Source organism: Hylobates moloch, unplaced genomic scaffold (genome assembly GCF_009828535.3).
Source record: "Hylobates moloch isolate HMO894 unplaced genomic scaffold, HMol_V3 SCAFFOLD_1, whole genome shotgun sequence".
In the NCBI taxonomy this organism is placed as follows: Eukaryota; Metazoa; Chordata; class Mammalia; order Primates; family Hylobatidae; genus Hylobates; species Hylobates moloch.
In genome coordinates this window covers 114662358-114690209 of record NW_026652276.1, presented here as the reverse complement: position 1 = coordinate 114690209, position 27852 = coordinate 114662358, and the positions used below count along the sequence as shown (strand labels likewise).

General features: G+C 45.5%; 1 pseudogene; it reads right to left on the bottom strand.

Moving 5' to 3' along the window:
• Nucleotides 1-23780: 23780 nt before the first annotated feature.
• On the bottom strand, nt 23781-24227 carry LOC116809567 (calmodulin-1-like; annotated as a pseudogene).
• Between the last annotated feature and the right edge of the window lie 3625 nt (nt 24228-27852).

Here is a 27852-nt window from a genome sequence, read left to right as displayed (position 1 = left end):
CTTTTCTTGACTCACCATGACCCCCGGCCCAGCCTTCTGATTTGGGTTTGATTTTCTCCATTGTACCAGACTTGGGCACTCTCTGGCTTATTTGTGCATCATTGCCTCCACTCCATGTGGGAGTGCCGCACTCACGGGGGCAGCCTGGAGTGTGGAAGGCCTGAGAGCCCTGCAGATCGCTCATGCTTCAGGCCCCACGGCCAGGACCTGGAACCCCTTTGCTTTTACCCTGCCCCCTTCTTCCCACCTAGAATTCTAACGTTTGCCTGGAGGTGCAGCAGCCGTCTTGCAACCAGGAGGGATGCCAAGCACCTAGTGTGTTCGTTTTGTTACCTGGAGCCTTTCCTTAAGACTCCTTAGTCCTTCCCAGCTTGCTCTGTTTCCACTCTCTTCCCCCTCAGTCTCTCCAGCTCCTCCCTCTAGTAGCACAGAACAGTGAATAATCACAGTGGTCATTCACTGTAGAAAAAGAAATAACGAGGTGCCGCAGCAAAGAACCTCATTTATTTTGGAGTTTTCATTCATAAACAAGGTAGAATTGAGTATCCTCTTGCTAGTAAATTATCTGAAATCATTGGCATAACGCATCTTGCTTAATAAAGACTGCAAGGCTGCTACAAAGTCAGAAGTTCTGTCCAGAAGTTGGTTTGGTATCTTCCTTCTTCCCTACTTTTTTAACTCACCCCCCAATTTACAAACAACACCAATTTTCTGTGTCTTTCCTACACAGCATCCCCCCTGCAGCCCTCTAAACATGGCCACTATCCCAAATTGGGTGTCTATCATGTTCTTGCTTTTTAGAAAGTTTTATCACAAATGAGTGCATTTCTAAACAACATGTTGTTTCATTTTGTTTGATTTTTGTTGATTCTTAGTTTAGGTGGTCACCTTTCTCCACTTGAGACTATGCTGGTAAGATTACCCATGTTTTGTCAAAGTACATCGAATTTATTTCCTGGGCTGTAGTTTCGTATGCATTCAAACAAAAGATGGTGAGAATTACAGGCCCCCTTCCTCCTGCTTTAGCCTAAGTGGCATTCTGTCCTCCACGGTGAATTTTGCAGATGGCTCACATCATCACAGGCACAGTGTCAGGCCTCATTCAAGGATAGTTTTCTCCGACATCAGGGTAGTTCTCCTGCGAGGGAAGCAAGGACTGCCACAGGTGTGAAGGTTGTTTAGTTTTAGTGAAATGGGAGGGATTTTAATAGGTCATAAAAAGTGTTATTGCTTCTCTCATTTGGAATTGCTCTGCAGAAAACAGAAACGATCATTTTATTTCTCAGGAATGCATTTCGTTAGCTCTAAGGTGATATCATCATATCAACATAGCCTGTACTGCTAAGAGAGAGGGTGACCCCATGATTTGCTCAGTGGCCCAACACAGAAGGATCTTGTGATCAATTGCATTTCTCTTGGTCCTGAATGCATGTAACTTCAGCCTCAACTCGCTTTCCATATGGTCTCAATAAACAAAATTCAGCAAAAAAAATGAGCACCCTAAGCACTGCAGGCACTAAGCATCCCCTGGAGCAAGAGCTGCGAGATCTGGCCTGGTCCTAGGTTTGTGAGCCATTCACAGTGTGCCCTGGAGTGGCCCTTCCCCTCTGGCCTCAGTTAGCTCATCTGTAAAATGAGGACACTGGACCAGATGGTCTTCACTAATATCCCTTCCAGCTCCACAATTCCAGAATCTTTCAACTTAGAAAGAAACCCGGAGAGTAGAAACGTGACTGGCGAATTCCAGGGTGGGAAAAGCGTTCCAGCCGGCGGCCTGCACTGCATGCATATTCATGGTGCTCGCAGCAGCCAGAGATGCCCCATCGCTTTATTAATCTGCTTCACTGAGCCCAAGTTTGGGTTGGAGGTAGACCAAGACTAACTGGCAGGTGATGGAACTTCAGTTTTCCTTTCTCCGTAACAAAACAACAAGATCCACTGCCTGGTCCAGGCTGCCCACATGCATTTTGCAATAACAAAGACTCTCTGAGGCAGCTTCGAAAGTAGGAGCTGTGCAGACTCTCCAGATTCTAAAGTTAGAAGGTGAAAGCAATCGTCTGCACCTGCCCTGGGATTGAGCATAGCCTCATCTCACAGGAGGACAGGAGCACAGCCCCTCCTCCTGATCCGAGGAACTCATCCGGGCTCTACTACTCACTAATGGGTAGGACCTTGGCAAATCCTGCATCCCCTGTACAATGAGATGTGGGACCAGAGGGTCCCTAAGGCTAGCCCATCTCTAACGGATTGCGATCAGACAACCTGTCTATAATAAAAGAAACACACGCAGATGCCTATTCAGAGAGATATAAATGTATATATAGGGAAAGAACTTGGAATCCAGATGCAGCCTTCCTCCGTGTCTGGGGTATTCATCAAGCACCTGCTCTGTGCTGGATTCAGGCTTTGTGTCCTTCAAATGCTAGGCCAAGGTTAAGCAGGCGGTAATATTATATAACATATGGCATATACAAATATTCCATTTCACAGATGAGGAAACTGCATCTTAAAGACAGTAGTAACTTTCTTAATAACATGCGTATTAGTCACACAAATACAAAATGTCAATGTTAGGAATTGAACCGGGGCCTGACCCAAAGTCCAAGCTACATAAACAATAGATCTTGGATGTTTTTGCTTGGTGGAAAACACCACGTGAAGAAACTGCTGAGCGCCTCACGGTGGGGCACCGCCCGCCGTCTAGGTGGAGCGTGTGCTCTGGGCTCGCACCTCCCAGCAAGCCAGCTTCTCTCTCAGCATCCCCCATCTAAACACTGTAATTGGGAGGAAAAAGATTGACAAGTGACTCAGTTATGGCTGCACTTCTGTGATGAGCTGCACACAGAGGGTGAAAACGAGCAGTTCTGCTTACTTTTGAATTTTTCTGAAAAAAGAAGGAGCAGAGATGCATTAAGCCTGCGGAAGCACTTCCTGGCACTGCGAGTTTCCAATTCACCACTGGAGCGATTTTTACACACCTACATGAAATAACGACCAGACAGTTGGGGTGGCTTCGTCACATGGAAAAATCTGTAACGATTCTGTGGAAATGAGCTTAATAATTTTTAAATAACTCATCTAGAAGGCAATTGGACTTTTTAATATGCAGGCACAGCTTTTTTCTCAGCAATTCAAGGTAAATACTTTATAGAGTGCCCACAGTGCTCTCGCCTGTTCCCAAACATTAGAAAAACCGTAAACCATAAGGGTCCCCCAATGCCATGCACAGTATTATGTAAAATGCGAGTCTCTTTTATAAGTGGGAAAGAAGCATAAGCTGAAAAGACCTACAGCTGTTTGGATTTCAATTTGGGGAACCAAATGTATCTGCCTCATAGGACAACTCAGATTCTGGTGAAAAGCAATAACCGCATTATGGCAGCAGAACAAGGGGCCAGAAGGGAGAAAAACACAATGCAGTGGCTGCCTGTGTCTTCCCTCCCTTCCTTCTCCCTCAGTCCACTTGGTCAAGGAGTGGAGAGCAGGTGTCACGAGCAGTGCAGGGTTAGAAATAACCAGGTCCACACACATTTGTGTCTTTCCACAATGTCAGACTCTTCTCCTGATGCTCTTTCAATCACTAAAGCCAGGAGCTCCATGGAGTTCCCAAGGAGGCATTCTCCTTAGTACACCTTGTTCACTCAGCAGTCAGAGCTATGGGCACACAGGCTCACGCCACTCCACAAGTCAGACAGTATTGCAAACCATACTTCATCAATCTATAAATATTACAGGGTCAATATCCTGCAAAAAACAAAGTAACATTTAACAGCTAGAGGAAAACGAGATAGTAAAAAGGGTTAACGAACCAGTCCAGGGGAAGCGAAGAAGACAAAAAGAGTCCTGTTCTGGGCCAAGTGGTCCATCAGTCTTGGAAGGAAGAGTCTTAGAGGTGGCAGAGCCTTCAGTGGCAGATGCCAAGTTCTCACCACGAGTGACTGCAAGACAGCGTCAGTTAAGATGACCATTTGGAGCTGCCAGAGGCTTAGTGTTTATGCCCTTATCTCGTTGGATGCAGTCTTTATTTTTTAATTTGTGTATTCATGTTTTTGTTTTATTTATGTTGTTGTTTTATTGTCTGTTGTTTTTTATTTATTTATTTAGACAAAACATCTTATCCTTGTTGGCAGAGTGTTTGTGAAATATATAATAGAGTGTTTTCTAGGCTGGAGTTAGTTATGTCAGGGGCGCTCTATACAGCAGCGGGGAAGAAGCGGATGTCAGGCCAAGTGCCTTCCCAGGACAGCACTAAGCCACTGGCTTCCAGGGTGGTGCTAGACCAGCCACCTAGGGTTCCAGCTGAGACTGTGGAACAAGGCTGAGCTTTTATTAGCAGATTTTCTGAAGTCAGAAGTGTCTCGGCAAGGTGACAGGAGAGCCAGGTGGCTCTGTCCGTGGAGATGCAGGGGGTAGGGAGGGGGCCGCAGGTGTTCAGTCTTGCTGGACGGATGCCAGGCTTGCGCTCGTTGTGCTGTGAAGAATTGAGAAGCCCACCGTCAACAGATCAATCTGCTCGGCCCTCCTGCTGCAAGCCTGAAACAGGGTAAATCATGAAATGCCAGGCAGAGACGCATGCTGAAGCCTTTTACAGCAGTACACCTGAATTCGTGGATGAGGAAGATCCCTTTCTTCACCCGTGAAGGCAAAGAAAAGAGACATGACTTCTGGCAATTTTTGGCCGATCACCCAGACCCCCTCATTTTCATGTTATCCTGATTGCTCCTCTTCATCCTCCCTGCCATACCTGCTCGGGCCTTTCTCCTTCTGCCTCTTCTTTTCAGTTTTTCTCTCTTTTAAATATATCTTCACTGGTGTGATCCAGAGAGAACACTGGCCTTGGGCACACATGGGCTGGAATCCTGACTCAACGCGAGGCAGTCGTGTGATCACAGACAATTGACTTATCCTGCTGCACTGTGGTTTTCTCATGTATGAAATGAAGATAATGCCGCCAATGACTGGTGTGACAGACTGCAGGAAATGTGTGTGAGACATTGCTGGCTGCGTCATCACAGGGCTGCCACTTGCACCTCCTCAGTCACTGATGCTACGGCAGCCAGTTCCCCGCTGAAAGCCAGCGCCCTGTCCTTTGCTCCCAGTGACCACCTAGGATGACTCTCCCACCTGTCCTTGAGCACACAGAAGAGAGGTGTGCCTCCTGCTGAAATAACACATGGTTCAGAGGAACACGGAGTCACTGCATCTGATCACACACTGTTGAAAGCAGAGGTTTCCTGCCTCGTGTTCAGCCAGTCATGTTCCTATCACAGGGACAGGTTGCCTAATGCTGGCCAACCCCACCAGGCACGGCACCTCTGCCACTGTGAGTCCCAGGAGCAGTTGTAAATGCAAATTTTAGTCATTGCCATGTAGGTTCTTATTTGTGATAGGAAAAGCTGTAAAAGCAGGGGGTTAGCCCTAAATGGTTGTAAGGAGGGGTCACGGGCACACACCTAGCAGGATCACAGTGAACACTGAGTGAGAGAGAGTGTGACAAGGCCAGCACGAGGCCTGGTCCCAGTGAGTGCCGGTCAGTAGGGCTCTCCCTTCTCTATTGTCACTACTTCTTTATTCTTGTCCATTCAGACGTCAGCGAGGAATACACAACAAAAAACAAACAAAAAGGGCAAAATCAGAACAAAATGCACGAATCCAATGTTTTCCTCTTCGTGTGGGTCTACTGTATCTCTCGTCCAACTTACAACTTGGACTCCACGAAGACAGAGACTGCCCTTCTGGCTTGGCAGCTATAGCAGTCCAATGTCAGTGCCAAGGAGACTTTAGGAGTGACCCTGAGGGTCCTGCCAGGGAGTGTCTTCTAGACATGCATCTCCATTTTTGTTGAGACTGTGGAAACAACTTTTGAAACAACTTTTCAGTAGTACATGGGCCAAAATTGTATAATATTATAAATATTATTGAATGTCCTGAAATGAAAATGTTGCACTGTGTTACAAACTCATCCCATTCCAGTCAGAGACCACATGAAACTGAAGGTAGAGAAAATGCCAAGTGAGGGAGCAGGACCTCTTCCCTCATGGCTCAGCTTTTCCAGGCTGGGTACAGGGAGGGCTTGTGGCAGGCCCAGCCACCATATAGCCCTGTGGCTTCAGAGCCTGACGCCCGGGTAGGAGCCAGCTGGTGACAGGCACAGGAGGCCCATCTGCAGCCAGAGGCAGAAACATGGGGCAGAAAGCAGCAGACAAGGGCGAGTTCCACAGGACTTTCTGGCCAAATTTGTAACAATCTGAAGAGCCAAATAAATGATGATGGCAAAAGATTATAAACCAGTGGGTAAACAGGATTCATGAATCCATAGTGACAAATAAATGAAAGTGAAAGCACTTCCTTCAAGTTGAATGCCAACTAGTAATTACAGAATAAAGGATAGAAAGGTCGCATGCTGCCCCTCACCCTGATGGGCATGGCCGCCAGGGCCTCCGCAGAAGTCAGGACCTCGGTGCCCGCTGTTCTGGTGGGCACTGCACTGTTCACCACGCATGCACTGTAGTCAACAATCGGATAGCAACAACAATAGTAAAGAAGGTCAGTCCACTGAAGAATGTTATTGACAAAGCGCCAAAAATTATTAACTTCATTGTCTTATTTTAAACCATTCTATGGAGGGCTGATGGACTTGTACAAAGCTGTGCATATTTCATGTGTACATCACAATGAGTCTGGGGACACGCATGCAGCCTAGAAACCATCACCTCCACCAAGGCCATAAACACATCCATCCCCTCCCCAAGTTCCTCTCCTCGCTTTGCTATTATTACTGTTTTGTTGGGGATTTCTTTGTGACAAGAGCACTTAATGTAAGATCTACCTTCTTGGTGCATTTTCAGCACTCTGTACAGAGCTATTAGACACAGACACCTTGCTGTAAATTAGATCTCCAGAATTTATTCAGCCAGCACAGCAGAAACTATGTGCCTTTGACTATCTCACCCTCGCCCAGCCCCAGTAACCACCATTCTGCTCTCTGCTTCTATGAGTGTGACCACTTCAGACTGCCTGTAAGATCATACAGAGTTTGTCTTTCTGTGCCTGGCTTATTTCACTTAATATAATGTGCTCCAGGCTCATCTGTGTGGTCACAAACGACAGGATTTTCTTCTCTTGAAGGATGAGTCACATTGTCTCGTGTATGTGCACCACATTTTCCTTTTCCACTCTTCCATTGGTGGACATAGGTTGATGCCATATCTTTGCTGTTGTAAGTAGTGCTGCAGTGACCGTGGGAGTGCAGGTGTCTCTGGACACACTGATGCCATTTCCTTTGGGTGTATAGTACTGGGATTGCTGGATCACATGGCAGTTCTATTTTTAATATTTGGGGAACCTCCATGATGTTTCCACAATGGCTGTACCAAATGTATTTCCACCAGCAAAGTAAAGAAGTTCTCCTGTGCTGCATCCTTGCAGCACTTACCTTTGTTGTTTCTGTTTTTTTAATACTAGATATCCTAACAGGTGTGAGGTGATAGCTCCTTGTGGTTTTGATTTGCATTTCCCTGGTGGTCAGTGATGCTGAGCATCTTTTCATATGCTCCTTGGCCATTTGTATATCATCTTTGGAGAAACGCATGCATAAAGTACTTCTGCTGAATGCTGAGCCATGACGGTAATCCTAAGGAAAACACTTGTGCTAAATTTTTTTTTTTTTTTTTTTTTGAGACAGAGTCTCACTCTGTCACCAGGCTGGAGTGGCGCAATCTTGGCTCAGTACAACCTCCACCTCCTGGGTTCAAGCTATTCTCTTGTCTCAGCCTCCTGAGTAGCTAGGACTACAGGCATGTGCCACCATGCCCAGCTAATTGTTACATTTTAAGTAGAGTCAGGGTTTCACCATGTTGGCCAGGATGGTCTCGATAGCTTGACCTTGTGATCCACCCACCTTGGCCTCCCAAAGTGCTGGGATTACAGGCATGAACCACTGCTCCCAGCCGCTAAATTTGATTTACAAGCGAAGCTAGCCAGCTTTTTCATGGAACACCAAATTCACTTAAAGAATGAATGACAGACAAATATGTTATTTACACTTGGATATTAGGCAGACATGTGCTCAGAAATGAACAAACTGGGCCTGTTGCTTTAAAGAAAATAACTCTAGTTGCCAATGAGAAAATTCAAGGTTTTTAATGAACACTAAAATTTTGGAAAACCTGCAGTTCACTAGAGACTCAAGGTACAGAGGCAGCCTTAGGCCAAATTTAGTTTGATTAACAATTCTCACCCTGGGAGACTCCCAATTTATTAACAAATTAATGTTTTTGAAGAATCTGTCAAGAAGAAAATAAATGTTTTCCTCCAAGCATACTTGTCCAATGCAGCAATTCTTAAACTTTTTGATCACAAGATCCCTGTTCATGTTTTAAAATTATTACGTGAAGGAGTATGAGAGATTCCAGCAAGAGAAAAGAGCATTGTGTCTGTGATTTGTAGCAGCCAGTAGCCGGAATGAGCAGAAATTGGATCTGAAGGCCTGATTCCAGAAAGAAAGAAACTCAGGGCGTGGAAGAAACAGCTGTGGATGGTTTCAGAACTTTGCCAAGCAATTCCTCAACGTTATCTCACTATGCTCTTCTGCTTACTCGGATTGTCCCCATGACAAGACCGCCAGAATCATTCCTTATCCCCTATTTATCTGGACCAAGTGAAAACCTGAGCACAGAGATCACAGATGAGGTCCTTCCCGTTTGGACACACTCTGCTCCCGGTGTCTGTCCTCTCGAATCACCACAAGCCCATCACCCTCTCATAAGGGCTCTGCTTCATCATTCCCCAGCTGCTGCTCTTGTTGGGCTAAGGGATGAAGACTACACAGGCTGTCGAGTTCTCCTCCAGGATACTCACTGGCTCTCAGGTGGCCTACTGTATCAACCCATGCAGCATGGTCAGCCCTGAGACACTGTCAGGAAGTGAGAGGCCACCGTAGGAGTGTCATGCTAACAGCCAACCCAGCGGCCCCCATGAAGGCTGACGCTTGGCATCCCTGGAGAGTGGGTCACACTTTTACCTCATCGCATAGCCATAGTCTCTGCCTCCACAGCCTTCATTTTCTCACTTTTTCTATCAATGCCCAAGAAAAGCATGTTTTTCCATGCAAAACCCAGCAAAGAAATAAGGAAGTCCCCAAGCCTGTGTGCAGGGTTAAAGGAACCTCATGAGAGTAAAGCACTAGGCTGTGAAGGGGAGAAACCCACTTGGGAAAAGCCCACCACTTCGGGGAACCTGGATGACGGCCCGCAGAGCATAGTGCCACAAACAGTGACTCTGAAAGTTCGTGTTCCGTGGTTCCAAGATTGGAAGTAGTGTTACTCCTCAGAGGCCTTTGTTACTAATCCCCACAGCGGGCTTTTTCCACCACAGGTTTTAACCTTGCTTTGAACTATGTTCAAGTCCTATGAGGTTGCAAAGCACCACCCCAATATTCTTATACCTATAATGGGGCACAGAAGCTACTAAAGCATTTGGTAGGGCTATGGCTGCCTGTGCAGAGGGCTATGTGAAAATCAACTGGAGTCTCCTGGAGGGTGGGCTCTGGAAGTCTCCTCAGTCATCAGCGCAGGCTCTTGACCTCTCACGCACTACATGACCAACGTCTACGCAGGCTATGTGGGCTATGTGTGATTCAAGTCCAACTATGTGCTGCTTCTAACCCAGGCAGTGTTCCAGACTGCAGTCAAGCTGAGCGTGGAATGTGTATCCTGGTGTCCGGATTCCACACCTCACTGCCTTGGTGATTCAGCAGACCCTCATCACTGTGACTGCAATTCATCAGAGAGGGCTCAGCCTGTGATCAGCATTCAGTTTGTAGTTTACAGGAGTTATTTTGCAGTCATTTCTAAAATTTTCCTAATAAGAAGAATATCTAATGCCTATCAGCCAAATGCCAAGAGGAAGGAGTTCAGAGCCCTGCTATGAGTCAGAACCCAGACAGGCTGCATCCAAAGGAGCTGAGCGGTATCACACGAACCAAGTTCTAACCCTACAACATCAACTACTGCAGCGCTTTGCAAAGTTACTGAATGAAAACACAGGGTTTTGAGATGGATGTCATGTTTTGCCATAAGTTGACATGCTTTGCAAGTCTGGATTCTAATGAATTTTTTTTTTTTTTGAGACAGAGTCTCTCTCTGTTGTCCAGGGAAGTGCAGTGGCACAATCTTGGCTCATGGCAATCTCTGCCTCCCGGGTTCAAGCGATTCTCCTGCCTCAGCCTCCCAAGTAACAGATTACAGGCACACATCACCACTCCTGGCTAATTTTTGTATTTTTAGTAGAGACAGGGTTTCACCATGTTGGCCCGGATGATCTCGAACTCCTGACCCGAGGTGATCTGCCTGCCTTGGCCTCCTAAAGTGTTGAGGTTACAGGTGTGAGCCAACACACCCAGCCCTGATTTTAATGAACCTTTTCAAAGCTACAAAAAAAAAAAATCTCAGTTTTAGATCAGACAGCTATGTGCCCGCCTGAAGTAAACTCAGTTGACAGGGCCCATTATCACAATTCAACAACTCATGTTGGAGACCCTGTGAAGAGCAGTAACAACAATTCTAGTTGTGATCACTTGCAAGGGCATGCTAATGGCACAGAAACCAACCATGAGAAAACTCCAGCGCTCCCGGAGTTGACGTTCCCCACCTGTCAGCACAAATACAAACTGGACTAACCCTGTTGCTTGGCTTCAATACTTGTTTGATCTTACCAGAGTAGGCAGCACATGGACATTTTTGTCTCATGAGCCATTTTCCTCTGTTGAACTTATGGTTCTCTGAGAACCTGAGAATTACAATAACAGCATTATTTACAAGCTGTGATTTGATAATGTGCCACTTAATGTTTTACATGATTATTTTGCATTTTGTGTTTTGCCGAGCTTTGTTGTTGAAGCTCCATGTCAAGAATAGCTCCACACGCCCCTGTGTGTCTGCAAAATGACAGCCTCTGCAATTCCCTGAGGCCGGGGAGGGACAATGAGCCTTCTCCCCACACGACCTTACATGGGGGTTTCAGTGCTATGTCAGTGCAATATGTCTACAGGAGGAGGCATACAAGGAATTTCCAGAGGTTTCTAGGAGTATTTGTAAGTAAATCAGTAATAGAGGTGAGGATAGTGGGAATAAACACCTAATTTTTAAATGGTAGAGATTGTGCTAAATAAAATGTATTCAAAAAATTACTAAAGACTCCAAAGAGCTTTGGTTATGTGGTTTAAATCTATCAGTACTCACTGAAATAGAAATTAAAGGTAAGAAACTTTTCAAGTATTTATTAATTCATTTAAAATAACAATAATAAACTACATGTTAACATAAATGAAAAAAATATTTAAAAAAACAATGATTTTCAAATGAAAATTTAGTAAGGGGAGTGGGACATTTATGTTTTCACAAATATCTTTAATCTGTTGTGGTATGCTATCATGATTGAAATATTTGCAGAAAATCCGGAAGAGTATTCATCTTTTTGGGGTAATCGTGGATATTCTTTTTGATATTACACCAAAACGCAAAAATAGTAGCTTATCAAAGGTTCCCTGCAATGTGGAACGTGAAACCATGTCAATTAAGGCTTCTTATTCTGTCACACTCATATCCATTGCAGCTTGAATAGATCTTTTACTCAAGCAGCATTTTGTAGCAAAATGCACTGGTCATTTGGAAAATACTGGATCCTTGAGTTATGAACTTTTTCAAATGTTGTCACATTTCATTATACGATACCGCAAATCACATCTGTTCATGCCACTGCTTATCTCATCAGAGAAGTCATTAGGTATTGGGAAACTGTCAAGCTCATGGGGGCAGACATAAGTTTTCCAAAATCGAATTTATTTCTTTATAAAATATAATCACTGATGTTTATTTATTAATCAAAGTCAAAATGGGAAATAAAATATTTACCAGATCACTGCACTAATCCCTTTTCTGCTCTGATTCATAATTTAGGATTCTTAGCTGTCAGAGATAGCAGGCAGCCAGCTGGGGTCAAGTTTCCTCTCCATCTTAGCAGTTCTGTGCTGAAAAATGTAGTTTCTTTTCATGGTGTGACCTTTTTATGAGTCCTAAGTATAGACTGGCCATTTGTAGTTGAGCTTCTGTATGGGAGCCTTCTAGTATCTTCAAATATCTGTGTTGTGTGTTTGGAGAAAGAGCTCTGCTTTTCCCACATTGAGGAAAACTCACTGCTTCCTAGGACTGGTGCATTACTGTCTTCCGGGAACTTCTCTTCAGAGCTCTCTTGGTTTGGATCCACTATTTCCTGGATCGCACAGCTTTTTAAAATTCACTATTTGTTTTTGCCAGGTTACAGCCTTGCAGTAGTTTTCAAGAAAGATACAGAGGAGTGACAGCAGAGGTCTCAAGGCCCTCACTGGCATGGGTGGCTTCCAAGCCCTTGGCCTTAAATTCACATGATGAATATTTTTGTAAAATTTGCAAATAAAACCATTCCTTTTCTATACTATCAATAAGAAATAAAATTTTGGGCTGGGCACGGTGGCTCGTGCCTGTAATCCCAGCACTTTAGGAGGCCAAGGCGGGTGGATCACGAGGTCAGGAGTTCGAGACCAGCCTGGCCAACATAGTGAAATCCCATCTCTACTAAAAATACAAAAATTATCCGGGCCTAGTGGCAGGCGCCTGTAGTCCCAGCTACTCAGGAGGCTGAGGCAGGAGAATCACTTGAACCTGGGAGGCGGAGGTTGCAGTGAGCCGAGATTGTGCCACCGCACTCCAGCCTAGGTGACAGAGCAAGACTCTATCTCAAAACAAACAAACAAAGAAACAAAAAGAAACAAAATTTTGGTCAACCTTAGTAAAGAAAGGACTGAATACTTCTACTCTATAAAAATATTACAAATTGTCATTATATCAAAAGCAATCAAAGAGTGTGGGAGGAAAATGCTGGCTGCCCTTTTTAGTGGAGAGGGCTTGGCACAGCAGGGCAGGTTCTCAGCTGGTCCACACCATCACCATCGCTGCACCCGCCGGCCGAGTGTGGAAGGTCTTCTGCACGTCCTCCTTTGTGGTCTCCTTTACACTCGCCAGCACCATTCCTAAATGGTCTTTGCATTTTCCTCTTTCATCTGACACGCAGATGCCTACATGTCACTTTTGTTTTCTGAAATTATACAGAATTATCCTTTGCATACACTGTGGCGTTCGAAGCCCCGCCTGATTTCTAGTTTTGTGTGATGACATCCACCACCAACATCACCCTTCATGTACCTCATATCCCAATATCTGCTTGGGTCACTATTTCCAGAAGATGTTTCTGCTGGCTGGGATGTCTTTATTGCCATCCATCCCATAGGACTTGGCTCACAACCCGGTCCTTCTCTATAAAGCTTCCATAGACCCAAGCATCCTCCTCCTCCCAACCAAACTAGCCACACGCCTGCTGAACTCTGCTAGTGTATCTGTGGTAGTTCCTGCCCTTATATTCACTCATGAGACTGTCTCTCTCTAGGTCATGAACTTCTGCGGACAACAAACTCTTTACCCTGGGCAGCTAGCACAATGGTTTGTAATTAAATAATATTTACCATTTAACTTGAGAGATTAGCAAGAGATATATATGGTTCTGTGAATAGGACCTCCTTGGGTAGAAAGATCAAGAAGAGCCAGAGAACCAGAACTATGCAGATTTTTTCCTGGGGAAGGTCAATTATATTTTGAGTTTGCTGAGACTTTGCATCTTTGAAATTTAGAAAACTAGAGCAGTAAGAGCCTCTTTCCTCTGGTTTCATCATTAAGAGTGATGCAGAACTGCCTCCTTCAGACCATGACCCGAGTTTCAGGTTAAGTGAGGAGGCTCCGGCAAAGCGATCTCTCCACATTCCTCCGAGAGAGGACTGTGCAGATGGCAAAGGCAGGAGGCATGCCTGGCCATCTGAGAGCTGTGGCGACAGCTCCCTGCAGACGATTTCCAGTGGAGCAGGCCTCATAATGTGGAGGTCAGCATACAGTACAGTCTGTCTCCTCGACCCCAGCTCCCACTCCTGCAGTCAAAGAGCCTGGAGCTGGGCTCTGAGACCTGTACAAGGATGAGAAGCAGAGGCAGCACTTCAGGTTTTTGTCCAGGTTTCATCATGAATGAGTAGAAGGCCCAGTAACTACCTTCCCCCTAAACAAAAACATTTTATTGGCTCCTCAAACAGCGGGAATACAGGAGGAACTGACTCTTCTCTCTCTACCAACACCACCCTTGACTCCCCTCACTCTGTCTCCTTTGCTCCTCACATGTTGTGGTGAAGGGAAATCCTAGGGTCAAATAGTTTGCAGGACAGCAGGGCCAGTAGACGCAAGGCTCAGTTAAAGACTTGAAGACCTGGAGAGAGAAAATCAGGGGCCCAAATGGGACCTCTGCTGCCAACATTCCAACCTCCTATTGTCAAAACTGTAAAATATTTTCAGAAGCTAATTATCAATTATTTTATTTTTTCTGCAATAGGAGAAAATCATGGAAGTCGATGAAGTAAGATTTAAAATAGGCCTCAAATTATTTTTTTACGGATGGTAAAAAAATAATGCATGTAGAAAAAAATACAACAGAGAAAACTTGAAAACATTTTTTTAAGTTGAAATAAAAGGTTGAATCATCCATCAGGGGCCTACATTCTATTTTTTCTTTGAGGCTCAGGCACAGAGCTTCAGCACACAGCCTCCAGGGGGCTGTCCTGATTCTAACCACAGTATACCCAGAGAAAGGAGGCAAGGGCTGAGAGGGAGTGTGTCGCTGCTCTTCAGTGCCCTTCTCGGAGCTGGTGTCCACATGTCACTCGTGTCCTATCAGAGTGATTCACACGGCCACACCTCACTGGGAAGTAGAGTCTACTCTGGGTGGTTGTTCACCCAACTAAAAATTCCAAATGCATTATTATAGAGAGAAGGGAGGGCAGGCATGGGAGAGTGCCAGTAGCCTCCAGCACAGGGTCAAATCCCAAGGACAATCTATGTTAGGCCAGCAGTGAATGAGGATGAAGATGCAAATGGAAGAGACTAAGAGGAACTGTGCAGGGAAGTCAGGGGCTGCAGTAGCCCAGCCAGAGAGGCCCAGACACAGAGATTCTTAGGAGGAAAACGAGGCTGCTGACTCCAGGAGAGAATCCAGGGGAAAAGATATATTTGGAGGGTTTTTAAGTGAAGTTATACCATAGGGTTTGCAGCATAAACCCTCTACACTGAACACCTACAAAATCCCTGATAAAGGCCTCGTGGCTTGTTAATGTGGTTTGGAGTGGACCTGTTTGGGTAAAGATTTGGGGAGACCCATGTCAGGGTGGGCTGAATCGTTGTGCTTAAAACACACCAGAGACTGCATGGTGTATTGCAGCGGGTGATTGGTGATTGGTAGGTAAAAGAAAGATGTACTCATTCATCCCTGAGTGGAGAGATCTCTCTGGGCTAGTCACAATGTATGAAAACAGGGCATGAAGAATGTCTCCAGCCCACATGGGCTGCATTCTTGCTGGTTGGGAATGTGTCCCCATGTTCTCCACCTTCCTCATGGCCCTCCTGTACTGGTTAAGAAGGAAGGACCAGGTGCAGTGGCTTGTGCCTGTAATCCCAGATATGCAGGAGGATGGCCTGAGGCCACGAGTTCAAGACCAGCCTGGGACACATAATGAGACCCCATCTCTAAAGGTAGTTTGTGCCTATAGTTCCAGCTACTCAGGAGGCTGAGGTACACTTGGCGATTGATTACCATTCACCTTGACATCAGTGAAAGTTTTCCTGGAGATTGGGGTGTGGTTGTCTTTTGCTTCACCCTTCTGTGCCATTGCCCATGTTTGTCTTTCCTTGATTCCATGGTTTTCTGTGGAAATTGAGGGAAGCATGAGTTTGTGCCGCTGTCTGGTGTCACAGTGGCCTGAGGTCTGAAAAGGTAGTCTCGACCTGAGGAATTGTCGGGTGACGGGGAGAGCATTCTAAGCAGAAACAACAACATGAAAAAACAGAGAGTTAGGAGCATAAAGCCACAAATCAGAAATCAAGAGCAAAGAGAGCTGGAGAAGGTAGGGTGGAGTAAAAGCACATCTAGAAAGATCTAGGGCTCAGTGGGTCAGCACGTCTCCTCTGAGGCTTCAGCTCCAGTCAGCTGAGAACCGCAGCCTAGTGGGGGCCTCCCACACATTGGAAAGAGTACCTGGATTAGTCAATGAGGTTTGCCTCCAGGGGCTGGTCCTCTTTAGGAAGACCAGCAGACACAAGGATACCTCATCACAAGCCTAAGTTAAGGGCATAGAGGGCCTGGGATGCCACTAAGAAGTCCAAGGTCTGTCTAAAGGGGCTCGTTTCATAACTGAATGCCAAATACATTCAGTGATCTCAGGGCCCCAGGGCCTGCTCTTGACTAAAAATTAAGCTGAAACACCCTCTATTAAAAGCTGACCAGAGGAGATGGTGGGTTGAATGTGGTTCCTGGGCCATGTTTGCCTCTGGAACAGCAGTGCAGAGCAGCAGGGACAGGAAGAGCCCCAGGGACATGCAGACTGGGAGGAGAGGCTTCCAGTTGCCTCTGAAAGGGAGCTTTGCTCTTTCCAATTTGCTGTTCTTTCTGTGAAAAAGTTTAAGTCCTTCTGGAGCTGGGCTGATGGCATGTGAGTGTCACCATGTGTCATTCTGTAAGTGCTCTCTGCAAATTCCTAGAGATTCTCCCTCATGCCCCAGGGGAAAAGCAATTTTTATTGTCCCACTGTGATCCACAAATCTTATCCCCAGTGTCTATGAATCCTGACTGTTGGACTTCAAACCCTCTGGGCCCTTTCTCAAAGAGCTCCACGGAAAGCAAGCTCCTGATGGCTGCCCTGATGCCTCAGGCTTCCTGAAGTGTCTACTCAAAATAGTCCCTAACCTAATGGCATGACTTCAGAAATGTAAGTTTTAAGCTTCCGCATGTCAAATTCCCCCATCCACCCAAAACAATTTCCTAAGGGCTAGCTTCCTGGGACCCCCACATTCCCCATCTTTCTGCCTAAGCCCACGTCTGGACATGGCTTGGTTCATTGCTCACAAACGCTCCTACCCTCTCTCCCCACCACCCCCTCACTTGGGCCACGCATCTGTGTCATCTTCCAGCAGCTCCTGGATCTGACATCCACTGGCTGTTTAGGTTACTATTCCCTCCATGCCCATGATGCCATTGTGGTTTGTGCTTCTTCATGTGAAGTTAAAGGAGAAGATATCTAAGAACATAACCTTGAGAGCACCAGCAACCACGGTGGACTGTGAGGAGGAAGCCAATGAAACATGTCGAGGAGAAATAGGCAGAGAAGCAAGCAGGCAGTTTTGCAGGAGTCAGAGGAGAGAACATTGCGAGGAGTGCACGGTCTAGGTCAAACACCAGAGGGATGGCGTGGAAGACAAGGACTGAAAAGTGTCTACTGGATAATTCTACCAAGCGGGGCAGCTGGGCACAACCACAGAGGAACTGACTTAAGGGGAAATTGTGCATCCAGTAGTCAGGTGGAATCCAGATGTCAGTGGGACCTAGTGGAAAGGGCTTCAATTTTGAATCGCTCAAGCTTGGCCAGAAGCTGGCTCTATGGTTTACTAGTTCTGTAATCTTGGACAAATAACAACTTCTCTGAGCCTCAGTTTCTCTTCTAGAAAATGGACATAAAACACCTTCCTTGCAGAGTGTGATGGTTAATACTGAGTGTCAACTTGATTGGATTGAAGGATACAAAGTACTGTTCTTGGGTGTGTCTGTGAGGGTGTTGCCAAAGGAGGTTAGCATTTCAGTCAGTGGACTGGGAGAGGCAAACCCACCCTCAACTGAGTGGGCACCATCTAATCAGCTGCCAGCGCAGGTAGGATAACAGCAGGCAGAGGAACGTGGAAGGACTTGACTGGCTGAGTTTTCCCGCCTCCATCTTTCTTCCAAGCTGGATGCTTCCTGCCCTCAAACACTGGACTCCAAGTTCTTCAGCTTTTGGACTCTTGGGCTTACACCAGTAGTTTGCCAGGTGCTCCCGGGCCTTAAGCCACAGACTGAAGACTGCATTGTTGGCTTCCCTACTTTTGAGGTTTGGGGACTCGGACTGGCTTCCTTATTCCTTAGCTTGCAGACAGCCTATTGTGGGACTTCACCTTGTGATCGTGTGAGTCAATATTCCTTAATAAACTTTCCTTCATATATAGGTCTAACCTATCAGTCCTGTCCCTCTAGAGAACCCTGACTAACACAGAAGAGTTGTGAAAATGACCATTGGTCTGCCCTCACCCTTTCCCTCTTGCTCCTTTAACCGCATGCGCTCACTGTTACCTTCCGTGGCACCTGCTCACCGTCATCCCCTGGTGACTCGTGTGGGTAACTTCATCGGAGAAGACCCTGCCTGTCACCTCAGGTACAGCCCACGAAGTAAGGTGGCTGCAAGCGCAGATCCTGCACCTGCCAAAGGTGAAAAAAATCAGCTCCCGGAGCCTGAGGTGCAAAGGGCAGGAAGCTCCCTGCACACCCCTGCGGCCCCGGCGCGGCTCTCCCAGTCCCGCTGCCTCCGAGCCCCTGCCGTCTGGGACCCGCTCCACCTCCCGCTCCCGGGCCCTCGGGGCATCCTGTCCCCATTCGCAGCCCAGTGCCCTCCACTCCCACGGCCTCGGGTACAGCTTCCACAGGGAAATCACCCACATCTGTGTCTCTCGCCTGGTTCCCAGTCCTGAGGTCGACGCGTGGCCACTGAGCACACAGACCCAGCACAGCGACCCTCGCCTTCCCCGCGCCCCGGGCAGAGGATGAGCCCCAGGCCAGCCCTGCAGCTCACGCCGGCAGCCCTGGGCTGGCTCCGCACCCGCGCCTCGGGCTTCCACGGTGGACCCAGGAGACACCCTCTCGCCCAGCCCAGCTTCCCTGCGGGACTCAGAGGCAGGAGGAGGGAGGGGTCGGGGAGCGAAGGCGAAGGCAGACCTGTGCTGAGGGAGGAGGTGGGACGGCGGCACCGGCGAGCTGGAGCAGCGGGATCCCGCGGTGACCGGGCGGATGCAGTGGCCGAGAGCGCCCCCTGCCGGCCGAGGGTCCCCGCTCACACACCCCCGGCGTGGCCTGGAAGGCGGGAGCCGGGTTCCCTGCCGGTGAAGCCGGCGGCTCAGCCCAGCCCCGTACGCACCGGCCCCGCAGGGCCAGGTCCCCGCCTCCAGGCCCACCTTTGGCGCTCGCAAACGTCCGGGCGGCTGCGGCCTGGCCACCATCCAGGCCTCGCCCGCCGGCAGTTGCCCGGGTCCACACAGGGACGAGCTCGATCTCCGCCGCGTCCCGCCTGAGCCTCGCCCGCGCCCAGGGGACCCCACGCTGCACGGGGAGAGGGCCGCTCCGTGTGACAATGCAAGAAGGGCGAGCTCTCTTTTCCACCTGTCTCATCTCAATGTGAACGACGGCCTGGATAACAGAACTGTTCAGACTTCTGAGGAGCTCGGCCAATGCTCGTGCCTCCCTACATTTTCCCGAAATCTGCCTTTCAAACAAGCTTCCTCTTGTCACAGACGAATCCATCTCTACGTTAGAGTGCATCGTGGCGTTTCCTATTTTCATAAAAGCCAGCGCCCTGGAATTGTCACTCTGTTCTTACACTGTGAGTGTGACGGCCCTCTGTTAAATCTCAGCAAACCCTCGCGCGCCAGAGAGGCCAGCCCCAGAGCCCGCGCCCTGGAACGCGGCGGACCGCGGGTGCCCTCTGCGGGTGGCGTGCGGCCTGCGCAGCGATCAGGCCCTCAAGTCCCGAAGCCCCAGCGCCCGCCTCCGAAGAGCTGGCCCGGCAGGAAGGAGCTCAGCTCCTGCCCACTGCCTTCCGACGTCCTGTAAGTGGACCCCGCTGCCCGGGCCTCAGTGGTCTGGTCTGGAATGAAGAGTCTGAGCCAGGTGGTCCCAAGCGCTGCCGGGCTCCCACATTTTCTGACAATGAGGTAATCAGTCACGTACACTTGCCACGGTTTGGGCACCAGACTCTTTGACACCTGATGTAGACTCAGCAAAATCCCATGAACCACTATGCCCTTCAGATCAATAGACTATCACCTACTTCATTCGGAATTTTCGACCTCAGGTGAGACTGGAGAGAAACCTGGGACAGAGGAGACAGCTGGCTTGAGATTCCCGTTCCTGCGTCTGAAGGCTGAATGGTATGGAGAGTCCCTGGACAGTGGCACTCACGCCTGCTGCACCCTGTGTCGCAGGTTGTACACGATATAAAACATGACACTGACTGCCCGTGAGGATCTTGACAAGTTGTTTTGAAGATGGCATTTTGCTAAGTCCCTGAGGGTCACTGGGCCTCAAAGCAGCATGGCGGCATGGCGTGGCTGGTTCTGCCATATGCCAGCTGTGTGACCTCTGAGTCTCCACTTCTTCAGTGCTGAAAATAAAGAAGGAGTTTTACTAAGGACCAAACAAGATAATGAATGTGAAACTGCTCCACGAACCCCAAAGAATTATGCACATAGACGCGATCATTAAGATGCGAAGCCATCAAGTTACCACCTGGCATGCTTAAACTGTAAAGAGTGGGTCAAAGTCAACTGAAGAGGAAAATCCAAAGTTATGCAGAAAAAAAATAAAGAGTTTGGTAGCAATACCAAACTTATGTCAGGCACTATTTCTCAAAACACAACTCCACTGAGATTCTCCAAGGAAAGAAAGGATTTTGTGGGCAAAAGCTTTATGCCCCTCTAGGGCACTCACAATGCTCGTCAGCACACAGAGCTACAAATAGTTCAGGTTTTGCCACCCAATTTGTTGCCAAAAACATTCAATTTCCAGATCTGCTTTGGATTTCAGAATTGCGGATTCAAAACATGTAAACCCTGTATTAAAATCCATTAAAAGTTTCCTGTCTGAGTTGCTCCTATGTCTCTTGTCTCTTCAGAAGAATTTATCTTTCTTTTTTTGACAATCTTTCTTTTGTAAGAATTGGTCTTTCAACTTACTTTTAGTTCACCTAGTTGTTGGAAATTTAGTAGAAAAAATAACCTTGCCTTTTAGGGTTGATTCAGGTTAGAATGTCTAAGGTATATAAAGTGCTTATCATGTAACAAGGCAGACGAGGGTTTATTACATGTGATACTGCTACCACCTGTGGTGGAAGGGGTTTCTTGTGGCCTCAGGTCATGCAGGAGGGATTCCACCCCACAACTGCTCCAAAAAAAGCACCCATGCCACCACCTCACACTAATATTCTGAACCCCATAGTGACCTAACAAGTGTAAATAATAGTGAAAATCACAGGACAGACCAGTTGAACTCAGGACTGACCTAGAACATGTGATATGCCAGATGACAAGAGAGATGTACATAGATGACATGAGAAAATGAGATCAATTGTCTAATAGTTGATTCATCCTTGAATGCCAGATTTTTATCTGCCATATAATTCTTACTGATTATATAGGCTGAAAGGCAGAGGAGGGATGATGATTCTATCCAATGAATATAGAGAATGGCTCCAAATTTTAACTCTCTAAAACATCACAATGTGCTGTGTCTTTTCCTACAAATCAGGATATTTTTTCAACCAGTACATACCTCCTTGACCTGACAACACTTAATATAGGCAAAAAAAAAAAAAAAAAAAAACTGTTCCCAAGTTGAGTATAATCATGTTTGTAATTATATCCATAATCACAAGGATAACCACTGTTCCCAAATTAGGTATAGTCATGTAATAGCAGGCCCAGTTCTGGCCTTTCTATGCCTTTTATCTGTTTGTTGATCCTCATGCCTGTGCCACACTGTCTTGATCACTGTAGCTTTATTGGCTTTCTATAAGTTTTTTTGTTTGTTTGTTTGTTTGTTTCTGAGACAGAATTTCACTCTGTCGCCCAGGCCGGAGTGCAGTGGCATGATCTCCGCTCACTGCAAGCTCTGCCTCCTGGGTTCACGCCGTTCTCCTGCCTCAGCCTCCTGAGTAGCTGGGACTACAGGCGCTGGCCACCACGCCTGGCTAATTTTTTGTATTTTCAGTAGAGACGGGGTTTCACCATGTTAGCCAGGATGGTCTCGATCTCCTGACCTCGTGATCCACCCTCCTTGGCCTCCCAAAGTGCTGGGATTACAGGCGTGAGCCACCGCGCCCGGCTGGCTTTCTATAAGTTTTGAAAGCTGGCAACGTAAGCCTGCCAACTTTTTTTTCCCTTTTTTCAAGATGGCTTTGCAGATTCTAGGTGCTTTGCATTTCCATATAGATTTTAAAATCATTTTGTCAATTCCCACAAAAAGTCCTGCTGGGCTTCCATGGAATGTATACACCTATTTGGGAAGAATTGCTATCTTAATAATAGTGACTCTTATAATCCGTAAACATGGTATATATTCCATTTATTTAAGTTTTCTTCAATATTTTCACCACCATTGTGTAGTTTTCAGTATAGAGATCTTACACATTTTTGTTGATTTATTGCAAAACATTGCATGTTTCTGTTTTTACAGTAAATATAATTTTTAAAATTTCATTTTCTAATTCTGTACTGTTAGCATACTAAATTTACATTGATTTTTGCATATTAACCATATAGACTGCAACTTTTTATTAGCTCTAGTGGTCATTTTGTAGATTCCTTAGAATTTTCTTTTTAAGTTAATCGTCTTTTTATTGGGGAAAAAAAACTAGCATTTACAACTCGGAATGGAAGTAAACTGTAATTTGCTGAACGGCAATGTTGATGACTGTGCTGAAGCCCACAGCCACAGCCTACTCTGCTGGCTCAAAGTCATGGTTCAGAAGGTTTTAAAAACAGAGTCTAAAGACGCTCCCTTGGTAAAGGTTTTTTGTTAAAAATGTGTGTGAACAGTGACAGCCATTTCACTCTAGAACAATGCAGACAAACATTAAATCAACATACGTGTGCATGCCACCAGCATATGTCATCGTCACCATGGGTCACAGCACACAGAAGTACAAGATGACCATCCCGCTAGTGAGGCTACGTCTCAATAGTTTATCCTTCACCCCATTTTTCTGCACATCATCCTAAGATAAACCAATTTTAAACGTTTGTTTTCAGTAAACCAGTTATGACAATTTATACTAAACAAATTGAACCAGAACCCATTTGAATAGGTTTTGGATTTGTTTTCTCCTTCTTTTTTTTTTAATACAAATGGCTGACCGCTCTCAGTCGTCAAGCTGCAGCCAAATAGTGTATTAATCATGACTAAATGGAACTTTGAAGAGTCCTTATTATTAAGGTAGTACATGTACTTATATTGTAAAACTGATGTGTAGCTTGGTCTTTAGGGGACAGGACCACCAACAAATATATGCAGATTTTGTGTGTATGGATAGAAGGTACTTTTGACATTCAGTTTTGCTATATAGAAACAGAATGAATCAGCTGGGCATGGTGGCTCATGCCTGTAATCCCAGCATTTTAGGAAGCTGAGGTGGGCATATCACTTGACTCCAGGAGTTTGAGACCAGCCTCACCAACATAGCAAAACCCCGTCTCTACTAAAATACACAATGATTAGCTGAAAGTAGTGGCTCACACCTGTAATCCCAGCTAACTGGGAGGCTGAGGTATGAGAATCGCTTGAACTCAGGAAGCAAAGGTTGCAGTGAGCCAAGATCACACCACTGCACTCCAGCTTGGGTGAGAGCAAGAGTCTGTCTTAAAAACAAAAAGAAAGAAAGAAAGAAACAGAAACAGAAACAGAAAATTATAAACTTTTTTCTTTTCTTTTTCTTCTTTTTTTCTTTTTTTTTTTTTTTTTTGCAAAAGGTAAGTAAAAGATTCCATTTGATTCTTCTAGAACAGGGAAAAGGGTTTGGAAGTAGGTCTTCATTTTGCAATCATCATCTGTATTAATTCTTCATAATCAACTTGTCGGTCTCCATCAATATCTGCTTCTCTGATATTTCATCTACTTCTTCATCTGCTAGTTTTTCTCCTAAGTTTGTCATGACATGACGTAGTTCTGCTGCACTGATGTAACCATTGCCACTATTGTCAAGGACTGGAATACCTCACGATTTCTTCTTCACTATATGTGTCTTTCATTTTTCTAGCCATCATGGTCAAAAATTTGAGGAATTAAATATTGTCATTGCCATCAGAATCCACTTAATTGATCATGTCCTGCAATTCAGATTCTGCTGGGTTCTGACCCAGTGACCTCATGATGGTTCCAAGTTCCTTTGTTGTGGTGGTGCCATTACCACCTTTATAAGACAGGGAGAAAGCTTCCTGGAATTCAGCAATCTGTTCTTTGGTCAGCTGATCAGCCATGGTGCCAGTGAAGGGAGGAAGAGCAGAAGGGGCAAGGGGACAGCATCGGCACCTGGGGCTGGGACTGCAGGGAGCCTCCTCTGCTGCTGCTGCTGCTAAGGGCATGCTGTGCACTGTGCACTGTGCCACCACCTGTGTCTCCATCTGCTGTGAGTAATGGCACCTCATCCATGATATTCCCAGCACCACTGCACAGGATTTTTTAATATAAGCAATAACAAGTCATGACTATAGATGACTAAAATCCAGGCCGAGCTGTACCCACAAAATTGTGTCTCTCTGTGGAATGTGTGGACCCTGGAATAATGAAAGAGGGGAAAAAACTGAGGATGTTTCATTAAGGCATTAAAACTTTATGTTTACATGGCTAACAGAAATGAATACAATAACACAAAGAAGGTGAACCAGATTATCAAAGTTTTTGCCTCTTGATTGCTATTTCCTTTGATTTGAGGGAGAGGGATTGATAGAGAGGACTAATCCCATTCCATCTGCATTTGGATAAATCATCTACTCCTTAAATAGCATTACTGTAAGTAAAAATATTCAAAAGGTCAGTCAGTCTCCCAAGCAAGATGGTGGAGTAGGATTTTCCATAGCCATCCCTTCCCAGAAACATCCATTTGAACCACTACTCATGCGTGAAAATACCTTCATAAGAGCAAAGCAATCCAAGGGAGACATTTCAGCACCTGGGTGCAGCAGAGAAATAGAAAAGAAGGCAGGAAGGACAGTTTCAGATGACCCACATCACTCCTCCCCCAAGCCCAGGCAGTGCAGCCTGGAAAGAGATACCCTCCATGTGGGGAAGGGAGAGTGAAGTGAGCCCCCAATTTTGCTGTGGACCTTAGCAGTAAAACCTGGTGCCTAGTCAGACCCCAAAGTCCAAGGCTCCAGGCTGACCCTGCAAATTCAGGCTTCAGGCCCGCCTCAGATTCCATACTGGCCCCAGCACCAGACCTACTCCCATGGTCCCAGACTTCAGGAATGCCCCAGTGATCAGCTTCTCTAGTGCAAGACCCCAAGTCCCCCCCACTATGACCCTAGGCTCCATGTCTTCTCCAACACCAGGTGGGCCCCTCAGTGGGAAGGAAACTTCAGATGTAGCCCTCAGGCTACACGCTCCAGTGGACTCAAGATCCAGGCCCTCCCCTATAAACCCTAACACCAAGCCAGTCACTGTAGACTCAGGTTCCAGGACCACTCCCATGGAACTAGGCTCCAAGCTGGCCCCAATGGACCCAGGCTCCAGGACCATGCCTAGGGATGCAGTCTTCTGGCCCATCCCCATGGTTTCAGACACCAGACCTGCCCCCAGAGGCCAGATGCCAGGTTCTCCCAAGTTAACCCTAGTGTGAGGCCAGCCCCCACAGATTCAGGACCAGGTTACTCTCCATGGACACAGACACCAGGTCTCCCAGCACCAAGTCATCCCCTTGCAGACTCATGCTTAATTTCCACTCTTCTCCTGTGGACCCAGGGTTCCAGCCAGGCCCTGCAGACATGGGTTCCAAGTCTGCCCCTGAAAAGCGAGTCAAAAGGCCCACTGTACCCTGGCACCAGGCAAGTCCCCTCTAAATCCAAGAAACAGGCTCACCCACCTGATGACCCAAAACCAGGCCAAACTGCCTGAAGACTCCAGCAACAATCCTATCCACAGGTCCCCACGAGGTGGCCCACCCATGATCTCTAGATGTGCTGACTGGTGAACGGTTTTCACTGTCAAAGCCAGGATGTAAAGACTGGAAGAAGTACCTACTTCTTCAAATGCACAGACACCAATGCAAGGCAAATATCCCAAGTAATCAGGGAAACATGACACCACCAAAGGAAAAAAATAAAGTAACTGACTCTAAAGATATGGAGATATACTAACTGCCTGACAAAAATCTCAAAATAATCACGTTAAAGAAGCTGAGTGAGCTATGGAGAACAAAAATTAACAACTAAACCAAATCAGGAAAACAGTACATGGACACAATTACAAGTTAAAGAGAGAGAAACCATTTTAAAAAACTGAAATTCTAGACCTAAAGAACACAAAGCCTGAACTAAAAACAAGTAACAAAATGACAATAATAACTCCATACCTAATCAATAATTATTTTAAAGGTAAATGAATTAAAATCTCTAATTAAAAGATGTGGAATACCGAATGAGTAAAAAAAAAAAAAAAAAAAAAAAACAAGATCTAACAATATACTGCCTATAAGAGATTTGGTTTAACTTTAAAAACACACAGAGGTGAAAAGTAAAAAAATGGAAAAAGATATGCAAAAGGTGACCAAAAGAGAGTAGAGTGGCTATATTTAGACAAAATATACTTTAAGTTCAAAACAGTCATAAGAGACAAAGAAGTTTATCATATAATGATAAAGTCATCAATTTATTAAGATACTATAACAATTATAAATCTGCACCCAACATTGGACCACCTGAGTATATAAAGGAAATATTAATAGAACTGCAGGAATAAATACCCAGCAATACAATAATAGTAAAAGACTTCAACAACTCACTTTCAACAATGGACAGACTATTCAGACAGAAAGTCAATAAGGAAACACTTGACTTGAACAACACCATAGACCAAATAAATCTAACCAACATATACAAACATTCTATCCAACAACAGCAAAACATACATTTTTTTCAGGTGTACATGTAACATTCTCCAGTAAAGATTGTATGTCAGGCCACAAAACAAGTCTTAACAAATTTAAGAAGACTGAAATAGTATTAAGCATCTTTTCTGACCTTAATGGTATGAGAGTAAAAATCAAGAACAAATGGAAAACCAGAAAATTCATTAATACATGGAAATTAAACACACCCCTAAACAATCAATGGGTCAAATACAAAATTTAAAGGGAAATTAAAAATATTTTGAGACAAAGGAAAATGAAAACACAGCATAACCGAAATTTATGGGATGCAGCAAAAAACAGTTCTAAGACGGATGTTTGTAGCAATGAATGTCTACAATCAGAAAAGAAAAATCTCAAATAAACAACCTAAGGTTGCATCCCAAGAAACTAGGAAAAGAAGAAAAAACTAAGCCCAAACTTGGCAGAAGGAAAAAATAAAAAAGATCAGAACAGAAATTAATGAAATAAAGACTAGAACAACAATAGAAAAGATCAATTAAAATAAGAGTTACTTTTTTGAAAACATAAAATTGACAAACCTTTAGATAGGCTAACTAAGAAAAAAAGAGAAAAGACTCAAATAAATAAAATTATAAATGAGAAAGGAGACATTACAATGCATACCACAGAAATAAAAAAGATTGTAAGAGACTGCTATTAAAAATTGTACTTCAACAAATTGGATAACTTAGAAGAAATGGACCCACTGCTAGAAATGTAACAGCCTACCAAGACTAAATCATGAGGAAACAGAGAAATCTTAACAGACTAATGATAAGTGAGAAAATTGAATCAGTAATCAAAACTCTCCCATCAAAGAAAAGCCCTAAACCAGATGGCTTCATGGGTGAATTATACCAAACAGTTAAAGAAAAATTAAGACCAATCCTTCTCCAACTATTCCAAAAAAACTGAAGAAGACAGAATACATCTAAACTAATTTTACAAGCCCAGCATTATCCCAATACCAAGGACAC